This window comes from Amia ocellicauda, chromosome 13, assembly GCF_036373705.1.
Source record: "Amia ocellicauda isolate fAmiCal2 chromosome 13, fAmiCal2.hap1, whole genome shotgun sequence".
NCBI lineage: Eukaryota > Metazoa > Chordata > Actinopteri > Amiiformes > Amiidae > Amia > Amia ocellicauda.
The window spans coordinates 35,920,623-35,932,738 of record NC_089862.1 but is presented as its reverse complement, the minus strand read 5'-3'; the positions used below and the strand labels follow the sequence as shown (position 1 = coordinate 35,932,738).

Genomic DNA, 12,116 nt, shown 5'->3' with positions numbered 1-12,116 from the left:
AAATGTGAATCCGATAATAATATATTGATGCTGTTACCAGCTGTCTTTGAAAATTAGTTTGCTAACATACAAGTTCAATGAATTGGCGAGGCTGCAGCCAGCAATTTCATGCTTGTTTACTAATGCTTTAAATGTCGGGTAGCTTGTTAAATAATGATGAAAGTGAAATCAATGCAATCTGATAAAGATACACCATACTGAGATGTTAAACTTGCTGTTATGAAGTTTTACATGGCATACAGTACGTACTTAAGGTCAGAGAAGGCCACACTCCAGTAGATTCACATGAAACAGCCATTCTGTCGATCTGAGAAGCTCCACTTTGATCTCATCACTCTCCGATATTGTGCAATGTTTAATTAGCAACAAAGGCATAAAATCCTCAAATGGGAAATGGGGGGAAAAAAACAATCACAGCACAGCACAATGGTCCTGTAATCTGCACCCAACATTTTGTTTATAATTGTTTAATTTACTATTTTTGTTGTTAAATTGTTTCTAATTCCCATCCTCAAGTTCAAATATGTATCAAGACCAGTACATAAGTAAGGGCCAACAAGGACAGAGGACAATCATTCTCGATTAATGAAAGGTTGTGAATGTAACCCATTTTTCTGTACACGAGAATGATAACATAAATATATTAATTTAAAAACAACACAAATGAGGACAGTGCTATGAGACCCCGAAATCTGCCAGCTAGGTGCGGTGCCAGGGAGTGATTGTGTTGGAGGGAGGCATATGAAGTGAAGGACGTCGGCTAAGGGAATTTATTACCTGTATTTATATAAAATTAGCCATGCGATATAATGGCTTGTCCAACTCTAACCCATAAGGAGAAAACGCAAACAAAAGACTGTATTTATGCAGGGTTATATCATTTCAGTGTGCTAGTCGTGTTTTTCTGCAACCAAAACAAAAATGCCAATAGCCTGTCCCACCTAAAAAAGAGTTGGACTGTATAATTGCTGAAAGCTGTCTTTTTCTGTCCTCTCGTTTGAATTACAGTTGTTTTGTATCAGGCCTGGAGACAATGCCTATGTGTTGAGAGGATATTTTGTCAGTATCGCGGTATGAAATATCGCAGGCCAAGAATTCTGTTACCATTCCAGCACATCAAAGTCATATCCACACCAAGCTAGGATATCTCAGCAGGTCCTGAAAATGAACCTCTCCTCGTGTGTTCACACATGTTAGACGTATAAGTATGTAACCTTGCACAATAGCGTGATGCGTCTTTGGCAAGATAAAACTACCTCTCAGAAAAGTTTTCCTCTGAGAATGATAGTCCTGTAGTTATTTCAGCAAAGTGCAATTGTGATGAGTTCCAGTCTCCCTGCTGTGCCGTTTTTGTGTGTGTATTAAACTACATATGTCGTCTTTCTATATCAAGGAGATTGCTCCACACAAGAAACAGGCATCATTTCTTCTAAAGATTGTGCACTCAAGGAGAAAAAAAATACTTTGGTTTCTGTCTTCTTCAGTCCATCACCCCCTCAATTTCTTATCAGCCCGAAGCGCGCTTCCCGGATTCCAGCAGCAACCGAAAATGTGTTAAGCTTTTCTATCGACACAATAGGGTGGAAGAATGCCAGACAAAATTATATATTGTACATTGTAATTATTGCAATGCGTTTAATTTTGCATGAACCGCAGATTCCCAATAGAAAGTAATTATGTTTTATTGATTAAAAAGGCTTGGCTGAATTTATCATTTGTAAACTGGCAGTTCAGGAATAGTTCACGGACACAACAACAACAACACAAACCTTGCATACACAAATAATTAGTCAAACCATTCATGCTTTACCATATTTAACTGGACAAAAATAGGCTCCAGATCTTCTTGCCATAAATCTAACCACAATACAATGTAAACTTGAAAATCGATTCTGTTCGTCTTATAGATAGCGGTTACAGCCAGCCAAAATATGGTTGGAAAAACATATTCGTCACACACACATCTTTGTCATTGATTTATATATCCACTACCTCTCAAGAACGTTTTTCTCTGTAAATGATAGTCCTGTAGTTATTTCAGCAAAGTGCAATTATGCATTCAAACATACAGAATACACTCACATAAAGGATTATTAGGAACACCTGTTCAATTTCTCATTAATGCAATTATCTAACCAACCAATCACATGGCAGTTGCTTCAATGCATTTAGGGGTGTGGTCCTGGTCAAGACAATCTCCTGAACTCCAAACTGAATGTCTGAATGGGAAAGAAAGGTGATTTAAGCAATTTTGAGCGTGGCATGGTTGTTGGTGCCAGACGGGCCGGTCTGAGTATTTCACAATCTGCTCAGTTACTGGGATTTTCAAGCACAACCATTTCTAGGGTTTACAAAGAATGGTGTGAAAAAGGAAAAACATCCAGTATGCGGCAGTCCTGTGGGCGAAAATGCCTTGTTGATGCTAGAGGTCAGAGGAGAATGGGCCGACTGATTCAAGCTGATAGAAGAGCAACTTTGACTGAAATAACCACTCGTTACAACCGAGGTATGCAGCAAAGCATTTGTGAAGCCACAACACGTACAACCTTGAGGCGGATGGGCTACAACAGCAGAAGACCCCACCGGGTACCACTCATCTCCACTACAAATAGGAAAAAGAGGTTACAATTTGCACAAGCTCACCAAAATTGGACAGTTGAAGACTGGAAAAATGTTGCCTGGTCTGATGAGTCTCGATTTCTGTTGAGACATTCAGATGGTAGAGTCAGAATTTGGCGTAAACAGAATGAGAACATGGATCCATCATGCCTTGTTACCACTGTGCAGGATGGTGGTGGTGGTGTAATGGTGTGGGGGATGTTTTCTTGGCACACTTTAGGCCCCTTAGTGCCAATTGGGCATCATTTAAATGCCACGGCCTACCTGAGCATTGTTTCTGACCATGTCCATCCCTTTATGACCACCATGTACCCATCCTCTGATGGCTACTTCCAGCAGGATAATGCACCATGTCACAAAGGTCGAATCATTTCAAATTGGTTTCTTGAACATGACAATGAGTTCACTGTACTAAACTGGCCCCCACAGTCACCAGATCTCAACCCAATAGAGCATCTTTGGGATGTGGTGGAACGGGAGCTTCGTGCCCTGGATGTGCATCCCACAAATCTCCATCAACTGCAAGATGCTATCCTATCAATATGGGCCAACATTTCTAAAGAATGCTTTCAGCACCTTGTTGAATGAATGCCACGTAGAATTAAGGCAGTTCTGAAGGCGAAAGGGGGTCAAACACAGTATTAGTATGGTGTTTCTAATAATCCTTTAGGTGAGTGTATATATGTATTATACCAGAATACAGTGACTCCCAAATATCTATTATTAATCACAAAGGTGCATAAGAAAAAGGATCTACATTAAAGTTCCCTTCCTAAATCCCTGATTCTACGTGTCAGGTTTTCATTCGTCTGCCATAGTGTGCTGCATGTGAAGGACATCCAGCTGAAGAACGAGAAAGTCTGGAAGATTAAAGACCTTTTGAGAGGGCTCTCCTAGAGCATACTTTATTAAACAGAAAGAATGAGAGCATTGGAAATAGATAAGGATTGGTTTGAATTTGCAGCTCCAGTGATTATGCAAAGCCCCCCCCCCCCCCCCCCCCCCGTAGTTATAAGTAGTCTTGCCCCAGCACAAGGGAAAGCATATTAATATCCAAACACCAGATGACTGGTTATAATATAGACCTCATCAGGAGAAGCCCTTTGCAGCTGGTGAGTTTGTTAAAAAATGAAATCCCCTCTGTATAATAGGAAGGGATCGCGCGTTTGCCAGCCATACATCAGCTTGAGTGAAATAATCTCCAGTCGAAGAACAATGGGAGCAGATTGCCTTGATGTTTTATCTGTGAAATCGCTGGGAATTACTTTTTAAAATGTGAATTCCTGGCACTGCGCTGATGAATATTTATTTTTAGATGGATAAATGATCATGATTTGAGCAATCTCATACAGAAACCGTTTCTATAATGAAAGTGAGCAGTTTACAATACGAAGTGCTATTACAAGCCGTCTTTGGAGGATTATCTTATTTCCTCTAAATCACTTGTGCCGTTTTGCTTTGAACTGAGTTTGAAGGAAGTGTACCTGTAATATTAAATAAAAAGAAAACTGTATACACATATATAACAATAACAAACGCCAACTTTATTCATAACAGGTGTTAATCAATGTTTAGCAATCAAAGGACACATACACACATTTATTTTAGTGTAGGCTGTTATTTTGTACTTTTATTATCATGTAGATTCCTTATTGTGTGTAGCTGATGCAGGATTGTGAATACCTCCTGTATCAGATGAATTATGAGCAATGTTTAACAATGTGGCTGAGAATGGACTGAAATGAATTTTAAAAAGGAGGGAAGTCAAGTACAGGAGGATGGTAGACAGCACTCGAGCAAATTGAAGATGTCTTAAGTATAATTAAAGACAACGATCTTCCTCAGCTGGGTGTGTCAAATCCACATGTGTGATTGTATCCTCTGGAGCGAATGTTATCTCCTTGAGCTCTCACCGCGCCCCGCAGTGGAAGAACCTCAGCTGTTTCTGTTAGACTGCACACCTGTATCTCTGACACTAGCTGTGGAAGAAGATTCACGCCTACCATCACGTCTCGATAATTATACACACTGCCGAACACAGCCCCATTGCGTCTGACAGAAAAATAAAACAAAACACAAATCGATAGTGAGTCAGTACCTCTTGGCACAAACCGTGGCGTTCATTTACAATTAAAATGAATATGCAGTGCACCGCTGACATGTGTGCTTCACAATCAAATGTCTTCCTACTTGCAAAGTTTCTTTCAAAGGGTTGCGATGACTGCGAATAAACAGATTTGTGGTCGGGAGCTGGGGTGGGGAGATTAGATCAAATTTAACTTTTAGATGGAAAATTGTGAACAAACTAATACATCTATATTTTTGTGTGTCGATGCTATCAGATCAACTGCCTTGTAGAGTTGTATAATCTCAATGATAACAACATGGGTCACTTTGAGTAGTAAATCCTGTTTTAGATTCACAGAATAAATTGTCTATCCAAAATATGAAACTACAGGTGCATCACACTAAAACCGTTCTTATCTTCTAAACAGATCAGCTCGGGCATACTGACAGTGAAGGAACAGATATTTAGATCATAAAATGTATAGAAATGATATCTACTCTTTGCAAACACTTTCATTTATTAATTTCAGTCTTGAAGTTCCACTCATGTAATTATTTATAACTTTTCCAATGTTTCAGAAAACACCATTTTGATGAAAACATGATTTTTGCCACATAACTCTTCGGTTACATTTCAGCAAGTTTTTCCACGTTTCAATGGATTATCAAATGCTAATCCAACTTGCAAAACAAACAACTGTATTGAATATAGGACTCAAAGAATGTCGCACTGGCAGAGATGATTGTATCTTCCATTCCAATCCAGCCTTGCAGAAATATACCTTCTGTAAAAAATAAAATATACACAAGCAGACATGGGGAAATGCACATATGGCTCTTATCAGAAATGTATTGTCAACTGTTCTAAAGATGGTCCCTGGGATAAATGTCAAAGTTAGCTTTTTCTTTTTTTTTTATCATGTTACAGGAGTGAACGTTGTCGGATGTGCTCCATTGAATTTAGAATACAGATATATTCCGTACCTGACAGCCAAGAACCCTATACAGAAACTTGCATATTATTGATATCCTAATTCTAACAGCAAAGTGAAACTGTGGTGAGTCTGACGGACTCAGGAACACTCTAGGTTATTTATTCCAATTAGAAATGTCTTTGTTCAAAGCATTACCATGAAGGAGCCGAATCAAATATCTTCCTGCTTCCAAAGTTACGAAGTCCTACTCACAAAGCAATGCCGTTCTTCCGACTACATGGATAAGTGGTCAAGTTTCAGGACAGCTACTGATCTCTGACTTTGAATAGTAACAGGGCTAAATATCACACGGCACAAACCCACTGCCTCGCCCGATGAATACGGCCGAGCTAACGTCTCGTATTATAATGTCAGGTACACTTTGCACATCATTGGTTTCTCCTTTTATCCTTCCAGCTTGTGTGCTACGATTTGCTAATGAGAACCAGTGTCAGAGGAAGAGAGTAATGGATCTGCTGGGTGCCATGGTGGGATTAAATACAGGAAGAGAATAGGGGGGATTCAAACTCTTAAAATTAATTACATTAGAAAACATTTCATCTCATTATCTGCAAATTATAAATTATTTCACACTATTTTATACAACATGTATATTACAGTTATCATAACACTACCCAAAGGGGGGATGGGGCTTGAACATCTATAGTGTCTTAAAGAACATCACCATCATATGCCATTTATACTATGAGACAGACCAAACCTGTATTCAACCACGTTTTATTGTCAGAAGCCAGTTTCTGCTACTTATAAATCAAAACGAGATAGGGTACAAGTTTGTAATTAACATTTTGCGGCCAGGTCAAAGTTTTGATTCAGTCTGACCCCAAGATGTGCTAATGCAATATTTACACTAATGTCTTAGGCCCATTTATATAAAAATGTTAAACAAACAAATAAGACAGTGTCCAATCGAGAGGAGGCCATTCGCCCCATCGTCCTCGTTTGGTGTCCATTAATAACTAAGTGATCAAGGATCCTATCCAGTCTGTTTTTGAATGTTCCCAAATTGTCTCTTCAGCCACATCGCTGGGGAGTTTGTTCAGATTGTGACGCCTCTCTGTGTGAAGAAGTGTCTCCTGTTCTCTGTCTTGAATGCCTTGAAGCCCAGTTTCATTTGTGTCCCCGGGTCCATGTAGTGATAAAGCAGAATGTATGTTTGGTAATGTTATTTAAGCGCCACATGGCTCATGTTTACAATGGCATCGTTCCTCTGGGTTCGAGAATATTTATAACTCCCAGTCTCTTGGCATTGGCCACTTGTCACTCGGCTGCATTTGCAGAGGTGCGTCCTTGACAGAAGACTGAATCGTGATATGACTGCATAAGCTGCAATGATGCCCTTGACTTCGATTGATGTTTTGTGTGTCGGGGTTCTCGTGGGCAGACATGTTATCTACGCTTGGGGACCCGTCCTTCGTATTGGCTTACATCGAAAAGCCTTCCTCTTCGGAAAAACTGAAATGCTTCAAACTGCTGTGTGGTATGCGTGTTGGTTTAATTAATGGGTTCAGTATTCATGAGTATTTCTAATTAGCTCAAGTATCTATATATATATATATATATATATATATATATATATATATATATATATATATATATATATCTGTCTACCTACCTATCTCTCTCTCTATATATATATATATATATATATATATATCTATTTTAGAAAAAAAAAAATCACAGCTGAAATAAATTTGCAACACTGTGCTTTATAGGTAAATAACGTTAGTGGAAGTGTAGGCAATGTATTATTATTGTATTGCTCTGAATGTGCCGGGGAAATCATCATAATGTTTTGTTTTGTTGTTGTTGTTTTTTTTTCTCTCTTCAAACCAGGTTTAGGATGATGACGGAAACGCACTGACTGGAAACATTAACCATGACTGAAAAGAAGATTGCATTTCAAAGCGGTATGGAGTTTAAGCTTTTCTCATCCAGTCACACAATATGCAAATGCTCTGTTTTGGATTGTTTCAGGCAGAGAGATGATTTATTACAATCATTTAAATCTTACCTTTCCTCAATCTTTTCAGAAGAGGTGATCACGTGTCTTGTGTTGCTAACAGTTCGAGTTTTCTCGGGCTCAAATTTAAGTAACACATTTTTTTTCTAATTTAGCAGACATATCGTACACCATGTTGTGCTGTGTGTCGGTGATGATTGAGGCCCTGCACATTTCATGAGTGGAATGATCTGTCTAACCTAGTTTTCAGTCAAGACCACTAGACGTCTATGAATCTGATGAAAGTGATCTTTTAAAAATCAGCAACTGCTTTATTAGCAAAAGTATGCCAGCGAAGAGGAGTAAGTATGACCTTTCATTTATTGATGTGTTCAAAGCTAAACTACAGTAGACCGACCTTTACTTAAAATCACAAAACGGGATGCTGAAGGCCAAATCAGACAGACGTTCGTTCTCTCATTAATTGTCCCTTATTCTAATCAGCCAGTAGAGTCTGTGTTGGTTAGCCTGTGTATCTCTTCACTGGAGTGGCAGGAGCGGCATTTTCAGGTTTAAGACTGAAAACCAGCTTCCTCAGATCATTCGAATTCACCGTGTAATTCTTAAATGATGATAACTCTGTACATGGAGTTATATTCTTTATATATATATATATATATATATATATATATATATATATATATATATATATATATATATATAGTGCCAGTTAAGAGCACACACAAATCTACACAAACTACTTAGTATTTCAAAGCAGGGAGTGGAAAGAGTATTTTTAACCACTCTGGATATTTGCTTAGCCTTGTGTTGTTTTGCTGTGCTAGGCCCTGTCTCCTGGATTGGATTTGTATTACACAGAAGTGCTCTTGACATGAAGTAATTTGCTTTTCTATACTTTATGAAGTCCTGGATTTAAAGTAGCAGCAATTCCTTGTGTTCTTTTTTTGCCTGGCAGCCAGACCTGGATTGATTGTTGGCTGCTTTGACCAAACAAATAGACTGGCAATGTTACATGATGATTATACTTAAAGCAATTTCACTCCGGCTTCTTGAGGTTTTGATCTTGGAAAAAGGGACTGTGATGGTACATTGCGGCTGCCTTTTCAGCACTAGCGTTCGTAATACATTAGGGTCAGTGGAGTAAAAGAAACCTGCCGTTGCCATATGTCCAAGTACAATGCCAGCTTCCACTACATGGCGGATATCCAATTACTCTTTGTGCTAAGTGCTTCCTGCGCTATTGCCAGTCCTCCTTTTTACTTTTACTCATGGACTTGAATCCGTCTTCCATTTAGTTTGGAGGACTCCTCTGAGTTGATCTTTGAAGTCTTCGAACACTTGAATCAAATGCTCTCAGTCTCTGCTTTTGAAGACTAAAGAGCGTCAGTTGACGCAGTCAGACCTCTGTGTTTATTGCATTACGTTTAAGGAAATATCCTGGTGGCTCCTCTTCAAAAATATTCTCAATCAGAATTTGTGCATTGTATTATTTTAATAGCAGTGTCATTTCTGATGTTTTCACCAAAATTACCAAAGCATTTCACCAGCTATTTGTATTGCTTACAGTTACAGTTATGAATCAATAGATTATTTTGTAGTTTTTAGCCTCTAGTTCAGTACACCATCACATACACGTTTTGGAGACATCCTCCCTTATTGTAGCATTTGTCATATGTAAACTTTTTTCCCCGCTTCTCTGACCAGTTCTGAATAGTAAATACCATCTTTAATATTTATCTTCAGAGAATGTAGTTTGCTGCTTCCCTTGTTTTCATAATCTGACTTTGATGTTTTTATTGACTATACCAGAGTCTACATAACTGATTAAAGCAAAGCAGAGGAGTGGGCCGAAAACATATCACTGTGATTTAAACATATGCCTTCGACCCGTTTTGTGTTTCTGCATGTATCCGTAGTATTTGTTCTTCTGCACATCGATCGTTTTTTTATAAACGCATGCATACATTACCTTTGATTCCTGTTCTTTCCCGTCTTTCAGAATGATTTTTCTTTATTTGGAACGCTATCAAAGGCCTTCTAGAAATCAAGATGTAGAAACATTCCACTGGAATCCACGGCCACAATTGTCTGTTCAAATAATTGTCATATTTAGGTGCAACACAATTATGACTAACCTGGTCTAAAATCATCTGTCTCAGTCCCCCCCTTGTTAAATATGGGTATTACATTTGCAATTTTCCAAATGGTGTTTGTAACCCTTGTCTTACATGTCTGCTAAAATATAATTTTTCCTTTGCTGTTGTTTTCTCGGTTTTAAATTGAAATGAACACATCTTGTTCACACATAACCCTTTCCATAGCAATACATGCATGTTCTCACATTTATTTTCAACATCTGTAAAAGTCTGTACAATAATAATAAGAAGAAGAAAAATAGAAAGTGTTATTCAGTCGTTCTGTACTGTAGAGCATCAGTCTCATAGTTTTCCTGTTTTCGTTGCTGGAAGTTGGGCCGGCGATTACAAGCATCCTCAATGGAGACAGTTTGCAGAAACATCAGAGCTAGTTGTACAAAGTTCAGTTTATGGAACTGTAGCTTCTACACAAAAGTGTAAAGTGGGGGGGCTTGAGAATTGAACAAACAAACAAGTGCTTTAAACATAGCAATATATAAATATGAGTCGTTTTTTAAGATGGTGATGGTCTCAGGATGTTGGAGCCTGTAATGTTCAGATCTAAGATGCGAGTCCAGGCCGTGGGTCAGTTCAGTACTTGAGCTGAATGCTTCTCAGGAAAGGAAGTAAAAAAGCTTTGTGCTGGGTTTCCAATGCTGCCAGTATCATGCTAGTACCAATCAGCACCACTGCTGACTACGTACAATTATTAAAGAGCCCCTGGCACGAATCACGGAAATAGCCCGGCTTTCTCTATCTTTCCTCTCCTCATTTGCGCCTCTCGTTTAATTGGCCAAGTCATTTCTCACTTCTCCACTTTGTCGGCTGCATAGTGAGACGCTGACACAATCCCAGGAGGGTGAATAGGTTCCTCCGCCTTGTGAAGCATGCTGGGATCCTTTAGGATGGAGAGCAGTAATATAAATGCAAGATATTAATGCAAGTGTCTGCTCGGTTCTGGAAGGTTGCACGGTTTGTCTAACTAATGAATTTATTAATTCAGCACAGATCAAACGTTGTTTTAGTGAGAGTTTACACCATCTGGTTGTAATATTTGACATAGAACAGGTGATAGAACATTTTCAGAATGGCCCAGTATTTACAATGCTTAGTATTTGAATTAGCAGCTATCATCCGATAACACAAATGGTAAAATCTTTTTTCTTCCCTATGAAGGTTTATTTGATCTGCTTGTTGTTTGCACTGTTCACATTTCATCGTGTGGATGTGATTGCTTGTTAAGCAGTACATTCCTGATAGAACTGTATTCACGCAAAGCAGATAATCCCCCAATGAAGTTAAAAGTTGTTACTCTAGATTCCTTACACATCGTGAAGAATTACAAAAATCCCCTCAGGAAATCTGCATTAAAAACGTATATAGTTGTTCCTATGTTCCCTTAATCACTGTTTCTGGCTGTCAACTATTGGGGTTTCAATACCCAGTTGTCCACAGATTAGTCTTTATTAAACAAAAACATATAAAGATGCATAATTCAAATATTTTTACAAACAGATTACTGGGATTTCTCATTTGCTATGTTTGCGATCTCAGAAAGGTGTTTCCTGTCACTGGCAAATGACAGACGCTCTGCTGCAAAGGATCCACATCAACAAAGATTAGTGGCAAAAGATGGACAGTTGGGTTTTTTGCTGTGAATTCAAATCCCCCAGTTTGTGCAGCGCAGCTTTTAATTGCATACATCAATTCTTTTAAAATAATCGCTCTTTCAAATCCGCAAGACAGTCAGTTTATTTTCAGTTTGTTTTTTGCAAGTGTCATTTATTTTACAGTTTTCATTACATGCTTATAACAGTGGATACATAATCATGTACCAGCTTTGAGCCTGCTTAGGGTCTGAACTAGGAACCAAACAGAACTAGGACCTCCCGGCGAATTACACTCCTTGAATTGTGCTCGGCAGAAAAAGCTTTCAAGTACCTAATGACACCTGATATCAAGTGTGGTTTTAATTTGACTTTGGCTGCTGGGTTTTGAATTCATCCAGGCCTAGGTCTGATTAAAGTCCTTTAGTCAACACTCACAAGGGTACTTCAACTAATCAATGACTGCTAATATTATGTGTGACTCAGTACATTTCTTCGTTGTTTTTTTTCTGACATTAGTTCAGGAGGTTTTTGACATATCTGTATCAGGTGAACATAATAATAATGATGATGATGATGATGATGATGGTTTACCTTGAGTGCCTGTATTCAATGCACCCCTTCTATTATTACATTTCATGATCTCTGATTCAAGTGAAATCCCCCTCATTGCAGTGTGACACCACCGGAATAGTGTCACTCTATAAATAATGCAATGAGTAATGTTTTA

General features: G+C 38.5%; 1 protein-coding gene across 1 annotated transcript in view; it reads left to right on the top strand.

The window, feature by feature from the left end:
- LOC136766894 (leucine-rich repeat and immunoglobulin-like domain-containing nogo receptor-interacting protein 2) overlaps nt 1-12,116 on the top strand; it is a 322,297-nt gene that overhangs the window by 177,223 nt on the left and 132,958 nt on the right. The window contains exon 4 of the mRNA XM_066720764.1: nt 7,518-7,591. The gene's annotated coding sequence lies outside the window, so the exon portion shown is untranslated. The remainder of the gene's footprint in view (nt 1-7,517; nt 7,592-12,116) is intronic.